Below are 13844 nucleotides of genomic sequence, written 5' to 3'. Positions count from 1 at the left end.
AGTGAAGGGCTGGGTTATGGTAGGAAATCAGTGAGGTAAGATAGGAGGGGGCAAGGTTATCGAGTGCTTTAAAGCCAGTGATAAGGAGTTTCTGTTTGATGAGGTGAATGAGCAACCACTGGAGGTACTTGAGGAGCAGGGAAACATGGTTGAATTGGTATTTAGAAGAATGAACTGGGCAGCAGAGTGGAGTATGGATGGGCGTGGGGAGGAGGCAGGGAGATCAGCAAGGAGATTGATGCAGTAACCGAGATGGGTTAGAAAAAGTGCTTGGATTAGCAGTTTCACTTTGCATGGGCAGGAAAGAATGGATTTTAGTGATGTTGTAAAGATAGAACCAGCAGGATTTGGAAACAGATTGCTTATGTGAGTTGAATGAGAGAGATGAGTCGAGGATAAGGCTGAGCTCACAGGCTTGTGTGACAGGAATAATGATAATAATAATAATAGTAAATGTGGTATTCATTAAGCACTTACTATGTGCCAAGCACTGTACTAAGTGCTGGGGTGGGATGCAAATCGGGTTGGACAAAGTCCCTGTCCCATGTGGAGCTTCACAGTCTTAATCCCCATTTTACAGATGAGGTAACTGAAGCACAGAGAGGTAAAATGAATGCCCAAGGTCACACAGCAGACTCAGGATTAGAACTCATGACCTTCTGACTCCCAGGCCTGCTCTCTATCCATTGTACCATGCTGCTGGAAGGATGCTGGTGCTGACTGCAGTGACTGGAAAGTCCATGTACAGACAAGGGATAGGGTGGGAAGATAAGGAGTTCTATTTCGGACATGGTAAGTTTGAGATATCGGTGGGACAAAACAGCCCCAAACTCTTCTTGTTTGTTCCACTTTAACGGAGTGGCACATTCTTCTTTTTAGTGTGTAATTTAGTATGAATGACAGGGGCCATTGCTGTTGGGGAAGACGGGAAGGGAGTCCCCCATGTCTGTGGCCTCATCAACATGGAAGAGAGGGGAGTGATTGGGCAACCTCAAAACTCTTCTTGTCCATCTCTCTCTCAGTCTCTGTCTCTTTCTCTCCCTCTCTCCCTACTTCTGCAGACCCAGAAGACAATTGTTCAGGAAACCCCTGTGCAGGGATAGAAGTTTCTGATTATCCTCCTATCCAGCTAATGCCTGGCTCCAGAAAAACATTTCCAGCAGAGGTTTGTAGTTCACTTTGCCATCAGCACAGTTTTTTGAATTGACAGTCCCAGTTCTTACTGCTGGACGGAGTTTGTTGCCAGTTTCAATGGAGAAGATTTACTAATAAAGCCGAACTGGGTAGAGTTATCATCATCGTCTTCTTGGTCACCATCTTCTTCACCAGCATCATCATCTATCATCCTTCTCTTTGGGTTGTCGCCACTGGATTTTCCCCAGAGGGCACCAGTTGGTTGGTGTTTTTGGACATGGGCTTAACCTGCTCTCCTGGTTGTTGAGTCATATATGAGCTGGAGGGAAACTGGGGGGTCATGAAGGGAAGGTACTGCACTGACTATAAAGATGCCCATTTCATTCCCTCCGGCAGAGCTGGGCATAGACCCTATGAGGCAGGAGACTCTCACCCACATAGCAGCAAATTCAGGAAGGGGAGAGGGCTCCTGATATCGGGCCCAAGGGATATTATAATAATAGTAATAGTGGTATTTGTTAAGCGCTTCCTATGTGCCAGGCACCGTACTAAGAGCTGGGGTGGATACAAGCAAATTGAGATGGACACACATGGGGCTTAGAGTCTCAATCATGGCTCACAGTTTCAATCCCAAGTAGCTTCTTGCAAAAAATCCTTCCCAGTCTCCACTAGTTTGGGGCTTTGTTTTGGTGTTCCGTGGAGGTTAAGGAAGAAAGTGCACCTTGGTTCAGAGAAGGGCTCAGATTTGGGCTTCTCATCTTCAGTTAAAACATAAAATCTTGAGAGCCAGAAAGGTGCAATTGACCAGGATTTTTCATCTGATAATTAATTCCAGGGGTCAATCCATAGGGAAAAGTCAACTCTGGGTCTTTTTTTGTTTTTATGGTATTTGTTAAGCGTTTACTATGTAGCAGACACTCTTTAAAGTGCTGGGGTAGAAACAAGTAGTCAGATTGGACACCATCCATGTCCCACATGAGGCTCACCATCTTAATCCCCAATTTACATATGAAGTAGCTGAGGCACAGAGAAGTGACGTGAATGCCCAAGATCATGTAGCAGACAAGTAGCAGAGTCAGGATTAGAACCCAGGTCCTTCTGACTCCTAGGCCAAGTTCTATCCACTAGACTATGCTGTTTCTCAAGCTTCAACTTGATCGTCTTATGACTGAAGGTTTCCCTGGAGGTTGTTACCCAAGATGACTGGAGTCTTGGATATGACTACCCAGTTCAGTGGTGGCATGAACAGGCCCAGTAGTCTGGATATGCTTTTTCCTACTCAAATAGAGAGAGTTCAAGTGTCTCAGTGAGTCCTTCAGTGCTTTCCAACCTGCACCTGAGTGTAACATCTTCCTTATGGGGAGAATGATCAGAACTACTGGGCAATTAGTAAATCTCCATTCTCCTGATCAGTTGCTCTATGGACTGGCCTCAGTCATATCCTTTTCAAATGAGCCTTTTCCTCAATTGCTCATCCCAATTCTTCTTTAACAGTGTGTGTGTGTGTGTGTGTGTGTGTGTGTGTGCATGTGTTAGATCAGAAGATGATGAGGGAAAGTGAAGCTGTGTTAGATAGCTGTGCAGGATGCCTTAACCAGGGGATGGATGAAATAATAACAGTATTAATAATAATAGTAATAATAATGATAAAAATTTTAGTATTTGTTAAATGCTTGCTCTGTGCCAAGTTCTGTGCTAGATGTTGAAGTGAGTATGATACAATCAGGTCAAACACACCCCCTGTCCCTCGTGGGGCTCACAGTTTAATGGAAGGGAAAGTAGATATTTAATTCTCATTCTCCAGATGAGTAAATTGGGGCACGGAGAAGTCAAACTTCCCCAAGGTCACCCAGCGGGCAAACTGTAAAGTCAGTATCAGAACTCAGGTCTCCTAGCTCCCAGCTGTTTTTTTTTTAAATGGTATTTGTTAAGTGCTTACTATTGCCATGCACTGCATTAAGCACTGGGATAGATACAAGATAAGCAGGTTGGACACAATCCATGTCCCACTTGGGGCTCACAACTTTAATCCCCATTTTACACTTGAGGTAACTGAGGCATAGAGAAGTTAAGTGACTTTCCCAAGGTCACAGAACAGATAAGTAGTGAAGCTAGGATTAGAACCCAGGGCTTGGGCCCTTTCCACTTGACTTTTGGACCCAAGCTGCTCAGGAGATGCAGCCTGTGCTGCAGGGCCATGGCATTTTAACTTGCCGGGTGCTTGGTTCTGGGTCCGAGGCAGCTCTGTCCAACCACCCACAATCTCATCTTTGTCCATATGAGGAAACAACTGGGATTGAAACATTTTCCCAGTGAAAACATCGACTTCTCCTTGCCTGCCTAGTCTCCAGTCAGTGAGTGACAGGACACGGATTGCAAACTCACCCCCCCTGCAGATTCATGTGAAGGTGGGCACTCACTCACAGTCATTCACACTCACATAGAGTGCACATAATTGCATGCATATTCAAGACCCATCTAGACCTGGGGCCATTCCTGGGTAAGGGCCCTGTCAGTGTCCTCCTTTTCCTCCTTCAGTGGGAAGAACGTCTCCTCTTTAGCATTTGTTAGCTGCCTCTCCCAAGGAATGGGATCAGAATAAATGATGGGAGGGAAGGACCAAAATCTCCTTCAGAGCTGGGGTACTTTTGGACCCAGGCATTTTTGGAGGTGGAGCAATTTGATGATGCTCTTTTTCAGACATGCTGGCTTCAGGGTTGTGGGGGGTGGGGTACCGTTTTTGTGTTCAGACTCACCAGTCTATGGCCTCCTAGAGGAGGACTACAGTAGATCTGGACCATTCTTGGCTGCAGAGGGAGGAAGTGGCCGTTTTCCAAACCCAACTTCCTCTCAGTACTGGGCGCCCAGCAGAGTGGTCACATGGTGACCTCTTCCTTTGTGAACTCATGGCTGAGAGGCTACTCCAATCCCTGAGCCTCCAGATGCTGGCATTTGGCCCCTGGGAGTCCTGGACTAACGAGAGTGTAAGATGGAGGGAAGAAATAACCCCAACCCTTTCCTCATTTACAGCCTAGCCCCACACTACCTCCTCCAGGAATCAATCAATCCATCAATCAGTAGGACTTTTATGAGCTCCTACTTTGTGAGAACTGGAGAAGGCCTCTTTGAGGAGCTGTGATTGAATCTTCTTCTGAGAGGAAGTCTTCCATACTTGACCCCACCCATTAGTCAACCAGCAGCCCAGGTCAATGACCTCTTTTCCCCAGCAACTCACTCCAGACATGATTGTGTTGGTGTGATGGGTATGGACAAGTCCAGATGAAGAGTCTGTCTTCCCATCCCATATAGGAGCTCCATGATGGAGGGAACACATGTCTTCTACTAGATATCTCATGGATGGTTTTGTCCTGCCTGGTGGACATTCCAAAATGGGCTTAGTGACTGATTTAGACCTACTGCCTGACTGCTCAAAGAAATTCCTGATGAAGCAACTTGAGGAACCTATTTCTTAGAGGCTGTTGGGGGGGGGAGGGGGGCAATGGAGGGTAAGAATAAGGAATCCTGTTAGGTGGGGGTGCTTCAACCTTGGGGCCCCTGAAATTCCCATTTTTTGCTCCATGTGGGTCAACTCCACAGAATTCTGACAAAGATTGGATTTTTCAACATGGTTTCTTGGCATAATTCGCCACTCCTTTGTCTCCCCCCTGCTTAGAGAGTGGACCCCTCCCTTTCTCCCTCCCTTTCCATATGCCGATCATGATCCTGGAGGAGGAACTGACCAGACAGCACCACCTTGGTGGGAATTCGTCACTTCGGGATTGGAAGATTCCATGACACCTGACGCCATCATGGAGATATGCCCAGTCCCCACTTCCTTCCCCAAGGGCTGACGTCCCAATTTTCTCTGCTCTTTCCTGGGAGAGTATTCTTCCCCTTCTCTCCTACCACTCTCACAAGCCACCTGAGTGCCATTTGCTCCATCTCTCTTCTACCTCTCCTCTCCCCACTCTCTCAGTGAGGAAGACATAATTAAGAATCAGCATCCAGGGCAAGAGTCATGAACTGTTTCTGGGGCCTGTTAGCCTTTGCTGGCATCTTGCCCTTCTGCACTTCTGGAGGTCATCTAGTTCAGCCCTCTGTCTCTAGATATCTCCACTAGTTAAACCAGTCCAAACAAACAGGTAGGAGAAAGAGTACCATATGTGACATATAGTAAGGGCTTAACAAATGTCATAATAATAATATTGCTATCGGCAGGCAGTAGTGGCAAATGAGCATTATGTGGGGAGGGAGAGGAGGGCAGGGGGTCCGCCTGTGGACAGGGAAGAACCCGGATCATCCTCTTGGGCTCTTAGGCCTGGCTGGGTCAGGGACTGTGTCCTACATGCAGAGGACTAGGAATGGAGTTGCTTCCATGGCAGCATCATCCATCCCTTTGGTTCCAGGGAAAAGGTCAACAGCTACAACCTCCAAACTGCGGGGGCAGAGTACTAGTGGCATCACCCCCATGGCATCAGGAAGTGGAGCACCTTGGGAGGACATCTTTCCACTCCTCCCCCTCCACTGTCTTCCTGTATCCTCTTGCCTCACGCAAAAACAGATTATCGGCCTTGGGCTCTCCCCCGGCTCTGCCCATTCTACATAGCCTGCTCTGCTCCCCCGCTGTTCTCCAATCTGCTCTCTCCGTCCTATGGATGGGTGGTTAGATTTGAGTCGTGGGAAACCCTTCACTTAGGAAGTCTCCTTTTCCTCCTCTCCGCTGACCCTGCTCAGATTGATCTCTAACCCCTCGCCCCCATCTGGACAGGATGATGCCTCTGCTCGGTCATTACAATGAAGAGCGTAGGGCTGCTCCGTCGGTGTCTGGAGTTAAAGTGCGGATAGTCTGTCCCAGGGGGTCTCTTCTAATTTGATCTGATGGGGGACAACCCTACAAGTTGGCCTTCTGGCCACTGAATAAGCCACTGAGTAACATGGAAGAAGTGGACCTGAAAAAGCTAGCAATTGAAGAGACAGAAGACAACGGGAGCTGGGGATGGGGACAAGTAACTCAGCAGCCCCCTACCCAGGCCTGGGTCCTCGTGGGTGGAGGCCCTGTCTCCTGACAGCCAAGAGTCCCCTCGCACCTTATGGAATGGCCATTTTGGGGCTTTTTCTTATACACGAGTCAAGTTCAGCCCCATTCCAGTTTACTTCCAGCATGGCAAGTGGAGGTGGGTTTTGCTCTTAATCAGCCAATCTATCAATCTATCCATGACATTTCTTTAGTGCTTACTAAGAGTAGAGCACCGTACCGAACACTTGGGAAAATACAATAAAATAAAGTTGGTAGGTGCTATTCCTGCCCACAAGAAGCTTACAGTCTACAAGGGAAGATAGACATTACAGTACAGATAAGGGAAGTAATAGAGTGCAAGAATAATATGTACAAAAATGCTGTAGACCTCACAAATTCTGCCCCTTTTGTCTCCCCTGTCCTTAGACTTTATACCTCTCTTTCATCCCATCATGCCTGTTCCTTCCCTTCGCTCCACAGTAGGTCCCCGATCCTTTCTCCCAGCCCTCTTTCCCTGTTCAGTTTCCAGCTCCCACCCTTCGACTTTCAGGGCTTGTTGCATGAGTCTCTCCTTTCCACTGTCTCCTCATCGGTGCCCAGCTCTGAGACATCTCTAAAATCCGATTTCCCCTTCCACCTCCTCGCTGTGCTTTCTCAGCCTGTCCAGGTATGAGCAAACGTCTGCTGAGTGGGCGTGGAAGGGATGTCATCATCATCCTTTGTGTTCAAAAATGATGCTACTGAAAGGGTTAATCTCTCCATGCTTAGGGGTGTCTGGTGGTCAACTGTCTTCTTTGCTACAATGCTATACTGTCCTCCCATAGTTACAGTTGCAGCCTATTTTGTTATAGCCTGTGGCAGGATCTTACATTCTCCCATATACCCAAGCTTAAACCACAAACTCCCCCATAGCGACGTGACGTTTTCTACTTATTTGTTCGTTGGCGGCTCGGTTTGATTTTCATCAATTGCTTCCACTCTTTTACTCTTCCTCCTATTGAGTGTTTTCAATTTTTTCTCCCTGTTGCTTAAATCGAAGCCTCTTCTAAGGCAGGGAAGGAATGCGTCTCCCACTTCCTTCTGTTGCCCTTTCCCAAGCTCCTTGTCCAGCTCTCTGCACCCAGTAGGTGCTCAGTAAACACTAATGCTGTTGCTGTTGCTGATTGGTTTCTCCTTGACAGAGATGGTTAGGAGTAGGGCTGGATTAACCGAAGCCGAGACCCGGGGTCAGACTTCTCATGGGACCCCACTGACGTGGCCTGTGATGCAGATGGCATCACACACAGTGTGATGACACTTTCTGTGGAGTAGCATGATTTCTTCGCACACAGCACCATGACTTTCCACCCAAAGCCGTGGTGGAGACAGAAGGGAGCTGTGGGCTGCCTGTTTTCTGCACAAGTGCAGCCGGATGGCAGGGGCGAGGCAGCCTTCTTTCTGAGAGGACTGTGAGAGGAGAAGGATCAGGTAAAAGACTCTGCCATACTGAAAGGGCATGGGGAATAATAATAATAATAATTGCAGTATTTGTTCAGCACTGTTCAGCATATGCCAGACACTGTTCTAAGCGCTGGGGTGGATACAAGTCGGTCGGGTCAGGTAGGACACAATCCCTGCCCCAACTGGGGCTCGCAAGTCTTAGACACCATTTTACAAATGAGGTAACAGGCATAGAGAAGTTAAGTGACTTGCCCAAGGCCACACAGAGAGACAAAAGGCAGAGGCAGAATTAGAACCCAGGTCCTTCTGAGTCCCAGGTCTGTGCTTTATCTGCTAGACCGCATTGCTTCTCTAAAACTTGGGTGCTGTTGGCCCCAGAGACCTAATGGTGTTTCTTGCTACACCCTCTCCTCTTTCCTCCCTCCCTCTCCATTCATTCACTTGTCAGGTTGCTCCCCTAGAAGTGGAGGATGATGCAGAAGGCTGCAGAAGGCTGCAAGGTAGACAGAAGACCCATAGGGCTGGGGTGGATCCTCCTGTTTGGATCTAGTTTCAGCCCTCACTGAGGATTGCCAAAACACCACTAACATTAGAATAAATTCCTCTGGGAACGGTTCTTGATCTGGAAATCTCAGGAAATCTCAGGCTTGAGGCTCCATCTTAGCTTCTGACAGGGGACTCCAGCAATATCATCATCACATCTCCAGGTGTTGCTTGTACCACTAAGTCCCCAGAAGTACAGGAAATTTTGATCCTGAAACTCCTTCCCTGGGGTTCCTTGCAGGGACTAAAAATAAACAGTATGTCGTTTGCAAAGAATGGAGTAAAGAAGATGCTTGAAATCAGCCTTTCTGCCTGTATCTTTTCCCTCACCTCCTGGGCCCTACGGTCTTAATAAACACCACAAAATTGTGTTTTTCCAAGACTACTCAGTGTTCCCTTATTTAAACAGCGTATAAAATGAAATAACAGCTCTGTTTGTTCTGGACTCGCTCCCTCAGGTAGCTCATGTCCATGTCGACGACTCCAAAATCTCTCTCTGATCTTAAATCTGCCTGAATTTTTTGTCTCCAGGACATTTCCACCTGAAGGTCCAACTGGTACATCAAACTCAACATGTATAAAACTTGAACCGCTCATCTTTCCTCCTAATTCCTCCTCCCAACAATTTTATCCACTTTCGTTAAAAGCGCTATCCTCCTTGTCCCCAAATCCCCCCGTAATGGTGACATTATCTACTCCCCTCTGTGTCCTTCAACTCTCACATGCAATGCACTGTCAAATCTTGGCGGTCCTTCCTGAATCGCCTTCTTGAAGCGATGGTTGGCACATATTTCTCCCCTCCTATGAGCCCTCCAGGGTGTCCTTCCCATCATTTGGCTTCAGGTCTCTCCACCCACTCACCCCACCCTACACAGCCGGTCTCTTCATCTGCTACTCCCCTACTTTGGTTGGTTCCCCTGCTTTTCTTCCTAAATCTGACAGGCTACATCCTTCCCACATTCAAATCCCTCCTCTAATCCCACCTCCTTCAAAAAGTCTTCCCAGATTAGCTCCCAACACCCCAAGCTGTCCAAAAACTTCAGCCATCTCTAGTGCTTATGAATTTATTAGAATCCATCTTTGGTGCTTGAGAATAAATGTTTATTCAGTTTTTTGATTACTCTGTCTCTGTCTGGCTCCCCCATTCCTCTCCTTGATACGTATCCCAACTTGGACCCAAATGGTTTAGTGTCCTGTGGACACTAAAGAGTCACCTATCCAACAGCAACTCACTTTAACAACCTCTCACTGAATTTTCCTCTTAAAAGGCTAAAGCCAAGCCCAGAAGATAAAATGTGATTTTCTCCAACACTAACACCAGATACCTGCAGGGCATGGAGACTCATAAATCTGTCCCACTTAAAAGTAGTAATAATTGTATTAATTAAGCACCAACTGTGTGCAAAGCACCAAACTAAACACTTGGAAACAAAACAAAACAAAATGTGGATAAGAATTAGACCTGGTCACTGATGCATAAGGATTGAAGAATAAGCTGTGAGGGAGAGGGGCCTGGCGACAGAAACCTAAAGGAAGATGACACAGAAACAATGTAAGAAGTAAGGGTGGAGATAAATGAGACTGGAGCAGGAGGAGAGTTTCAGTCCTCTTTTGACTCGGAATCCAACAGTCATAACGGTTATATCAACTGCCACAGCCTCCCAACATTCCAAGCAAGGAGGCCTCCAGTTGATGCTCCATAATCAATTTCCTGATTGAAGAAGGGGCTGATGGGAGTCTCTGTGGGAAGGGGAGGGGTGTGTGTGTGTGTGTGTGTGTATTACGCACATGTTTACACATTTTGTGGTCCTCGAAATAGTCCGTGAACTGTAGTCTAGCATTAAGCTTTCTAGACTGTAAGCTTGTTGTGGGCAGGGAATGTGTCTTTTTATTATTATATTGTATTCATTCATTCAATCGTATTTATTGAGCACTTACTATGTGCAGAGCACTGTGCTAAGCACTTGGAATGTACAGTTCGGCAACAGAGACAATCCCTGCCCAACAACTGGCTCACAGTCTAAAAGGGGGGGTGGGCGGGCAGGCAACAGAACAAAACAAGTAGTCTGGCATCAATATCATCAAGATAAATAGAATCATAGATATATACACATCATTAACAAAATAAATAGAGTAATAAATAATATACACAAATATGCACAAGTGCTGTGGGGAGGGGAAGGGGGAAGAGCAGAGGGAGGGAGTGGGGGAATAGGGAGGGGAGGAGGAGCAGAGGGTAAGGGAGGGCTCAGTCTGGGAAGGCCTCCTGGAGGTGGTGAGCTCTCAGTAGGGCTTTGAAGAGGGGAAGAGAGTCAAGCGTCAGTTTGGAGGATGTGAGGAGAGAGGGCATTCCAGGTCTGTGGTAGTACATGGGCCATAGGTCGATGGTGGGACAGGCGAGAAACGAGGGACTGTGAGGAGGTTAGCGGCAGAGGAGCGGAGTGTATGGGATGGGCTGTAAAATAAATAAATAAAGTGTATTTTTTAAGCGCTTACTATATGCAAAGCACTGTCCTAAGTGCTGGGGGATACAAGGTGATCAGGTTGTCCCACGTGGGGCTCACAGTCTTCATTCCCATTTTACAGATGAGGGAACTGAGGCCCAGAGAAGTGAAGTGACTTGCCCAAAGTCACACAGCTGGCAAGGGGCGGAGCCGGGATTAGAACCCGTGACCTCTGACTCCCAAGCCCAGGCTCTTGCCACTGAGCCACACTGCTTCTCTATAGAAGGAAAGAAGGGGGGTGATGTAGGAGGGGGCTGGGTGAAACTCTTGGGTGTACTCTCCGACACACTTAGTACAGTGCTTTGCACACAATAAGTGCTCAAGAAATAGGATTAAATGAATGAATATGTGTGTGTGTGAGTGGTATGACCAGCTTCTTTCCCAAAAAGAAGGGCCCAGGAGATGCTAGGGGTGGGTTGTGGGGAGGGAGGGACTCAGGTTGCTGGTGTTTACTTTCTCCCATGGATGGAAAAGGGATCGATCCTAATAGAGAAGCGGTGTGGGTTAGTGGATAGGGCCTAGTCCTGGGAGTCAGAGGGACTGGGTTCTAATTCCGACTCTGCCACTTGTCTGCTGTGTGCCCTTGGTCAAGTCACTTAACTTCTCTGTGCCTTTGCTACATATGGGGCTTAAGACTGCGAGCCCCATGTGGGACATGGACTGTGTCCAAACTGATATTTTGTGTCTACTAAGCTTTGGGGTAGATACAAGGTGATCAGGTTGGACATAGTCCATGTCCCACATGGGGCTCTCAGTCTTAATCACTGTTTTATAGATGAAGTAACTGAGGCACAGAGAAGTGAAGTAGCTTGCCCAAATTCACCCAACAGACCAAATGGCAGAGTCAGGAGGATTAGAACCCAGACCCTTCTGACTCCCAGACTCATGCTCCATCCATTAGGCCACACTGTTTCTCTAACAGTTCTAGAGAAAAGAAGTTGTTGATTTGATAGCATAACAAAATTGGATATTTTTTACATCCAGGAGCCAGAGAGGGTTTTTTTTGGACGTTGTATTGGTTTTGGTTTGTTTTTTATGGTATTTGTTTAGTGCTTACTGTGTGCCAGACATTGAACTAAATGTGGGGTTGATACAAGATAATTGGGTTGGACATAGTACCGGTCCCACATAAGGGCTCAAAGTCTTAATCCCCATTTTACAGATGATGTCACTGAGGGACAGAGAAGTGAAGTGACTTCCCCAAAGTCACACAGCAGACAAGTGGCAGAGCTGGGATTAGAACCCAGGTCCTCCAGAGTTACCTATTAAGAGAACTCCTTACTCCAATATAAGAGCAAAGGGAATCCTATCTAGCAATGGGAGGAGAGGAGTCAGAACTGCTAATAAGAGAAATACTTTATCCCATCAAACTTTTACTCCAGCTGATGGACATACAATGAAATCTTAAAAGAGCTCATTGACCTATTTGTTTCTCCCAAGATAAGGTAATTAGCAAACACTCATTCAGAAGAGCTCAGTTCCAATTATAGAACACAATCAATTAATTAATGAGCACTTAATAGTGTGCAAAATACTGTATTAAGTGCTTAGGAGAGTAAAATATAACAATTGGTAGATGTGTTCTTCCCACAAGAAACTTACAGTCTAGAGGGAGAGACGGTTAATAGGATGTGTTCAGTAATTAATCTGAAGCCCACCTGAAGCAGCAAGGGAGAAGAAAATCAAAGAAGAGATTGAGGAGGGAGTTGACCAAGAAATTAGAAAAGTTCAGTGATGTTTTAAAGGTGAAGAGGTGTTCTGAAGGTTTTTGGTGAGGGAGTGGAGACCACTCCTGGTTTCTTAGGGAGAGATTTAGGGGAGTTGGAAATTATCTAGAAGAACATTAGGACTCCTCGAAAGGGGATGTTGCCAGGAACTGCCTAAAGCTTAAGGAAAGGTAGTTGGGTAGTGGGCTTTTGACCATGTTATTACTTGAGTGCTTTGGCCAGTGAAACTCTATATTAACACTCATGACACTAGAGAAGTAGTGTGGCCTAGTGGAAAGAGCATGGGTATGGAGTCAGAAGACCTGGTTTCTAATCCCAGTTCCACCATGTACCTGATAGGTAACCTTAGAGAAGTCACAACTTCTCTGTGCCTCAGTTCCCTTATTTGCAAAATGGGGTTTCAATACTAGTTTTCTCTCCTAATTAGACTGTGAGACCCTCAGTGGGATTTGATTATCATGTATCTACCCCAGTGCTTAGTACAGTACTTGACACATACAATACTTAGACAATACTACTAAAAAATCAGTAATAATAATTTTGGTATTTGTTGTTATTATTATTATTTTATGACATTTGTTAAGTGCTTACTATGTGTCAGGCATTATACCAAGTGCTGGGGTAGATACAAGCCAATCAGGTTGGATATAGTCCATATCCTACATGAGGCTCAGTCTTAATCCCCATTTTTCAGATGAGGTAACTGAGGAGCAGAGAAGTGAAGTGACTTGCTCAAGGTAACACAGCAGAAAAGTGGCAGAGCTGGAATTAAAATCCAGGTCCTACTGACACTCAAGATTGTGCTCAGGACCACTAGGCAACCCTGCTCCTCTCATTATTACTAAAGAATGCACCTCACCTGGTAAGGCAAAAATCCTAGGAACTTGGGTGCTCTGAGTGCTAAAGTCCTCTTTCCTATGGGAGTTCTAGTTCCCCTAGCTGGAAAAACTAGTCCCTCTAGGGAGGAGAAAACCTTCTTCCTCCATCTAACACTGATCAATCACATGTAATTATTACTGAGTGCCCTTTTATGGTATTTGTTAAGCACTAGTGCTGGGGTAGCTACCCCAGGTGGAGTAGCTGGGATCAGAGAAGCAGCATGGCTCAGTGGAAAGAGCCCGAGCTTGGGAGTCAGAGGTAATGGGTTCAAATCCGGGCTCTGCGGCTTATTAGCTGTGTGACTGTGGGCAAGTCACTTCACTTCTCTGGGCCTCAGTGACCTCATCTGTAAAATGGGGATTAACTGTGAGCCTCACATGGAGGAACCTGATTACCCTGTATCTCCCCCAGCACTTAGAACAGTGCTCTGCACATAGTAAGTGCTTAACAAATACCAACATTATTATTATTATTAGCTACAAGATAATTGGGTTGGACACAGTCCCTGTCCAACATAAGACTCAAAGTCTTAGTCCCATTTTATAGATAGGGTAACTGAGGTACCGGAAAGTGAAGTGACTTGCCCAAGGCCACAAGCAG

At 46.4% G+C, this 13844-nt stretch overlaps 1 non-coding gene across 1 annotated transcript; it reads right to left on the bottom strand.

The window, feature by feature from the left end:
- Positions 1-8015: 8015 nt before the first annotated feature.
- MIR7426 (microRNA mir-7426) lies at positions 8016-8071 on the bottom strand. The gene has a single exon (NR_127414.2). It is a non-coding gene; the product is annotated as a microRNA mir-7426 (primary transcript).
- Positions 8072-13844: the final 5773 nt, after the last annotated feature.

Source organism: Ornithorhynchus anatinus, chromosome 2 (assembly GCF_004115215.2).
Source record: "Ornithorhynchus anatinus isolate Pmale09 chromosome 2, mOrnAna1.pri.v4, whole genome shotgun sequence".
Lineage (NCBI taxonomy): Eukaryota > Metazoa > Chordata > Mammalia > Monotremata > Ornithorhynchidae > Ornithorhynchus > Ornithorhynchus anatinus.
Note: the sequence above shows the minus strand (reverse complement) of the source record. Positions and strands in the feature narration are given on the sequence as shown.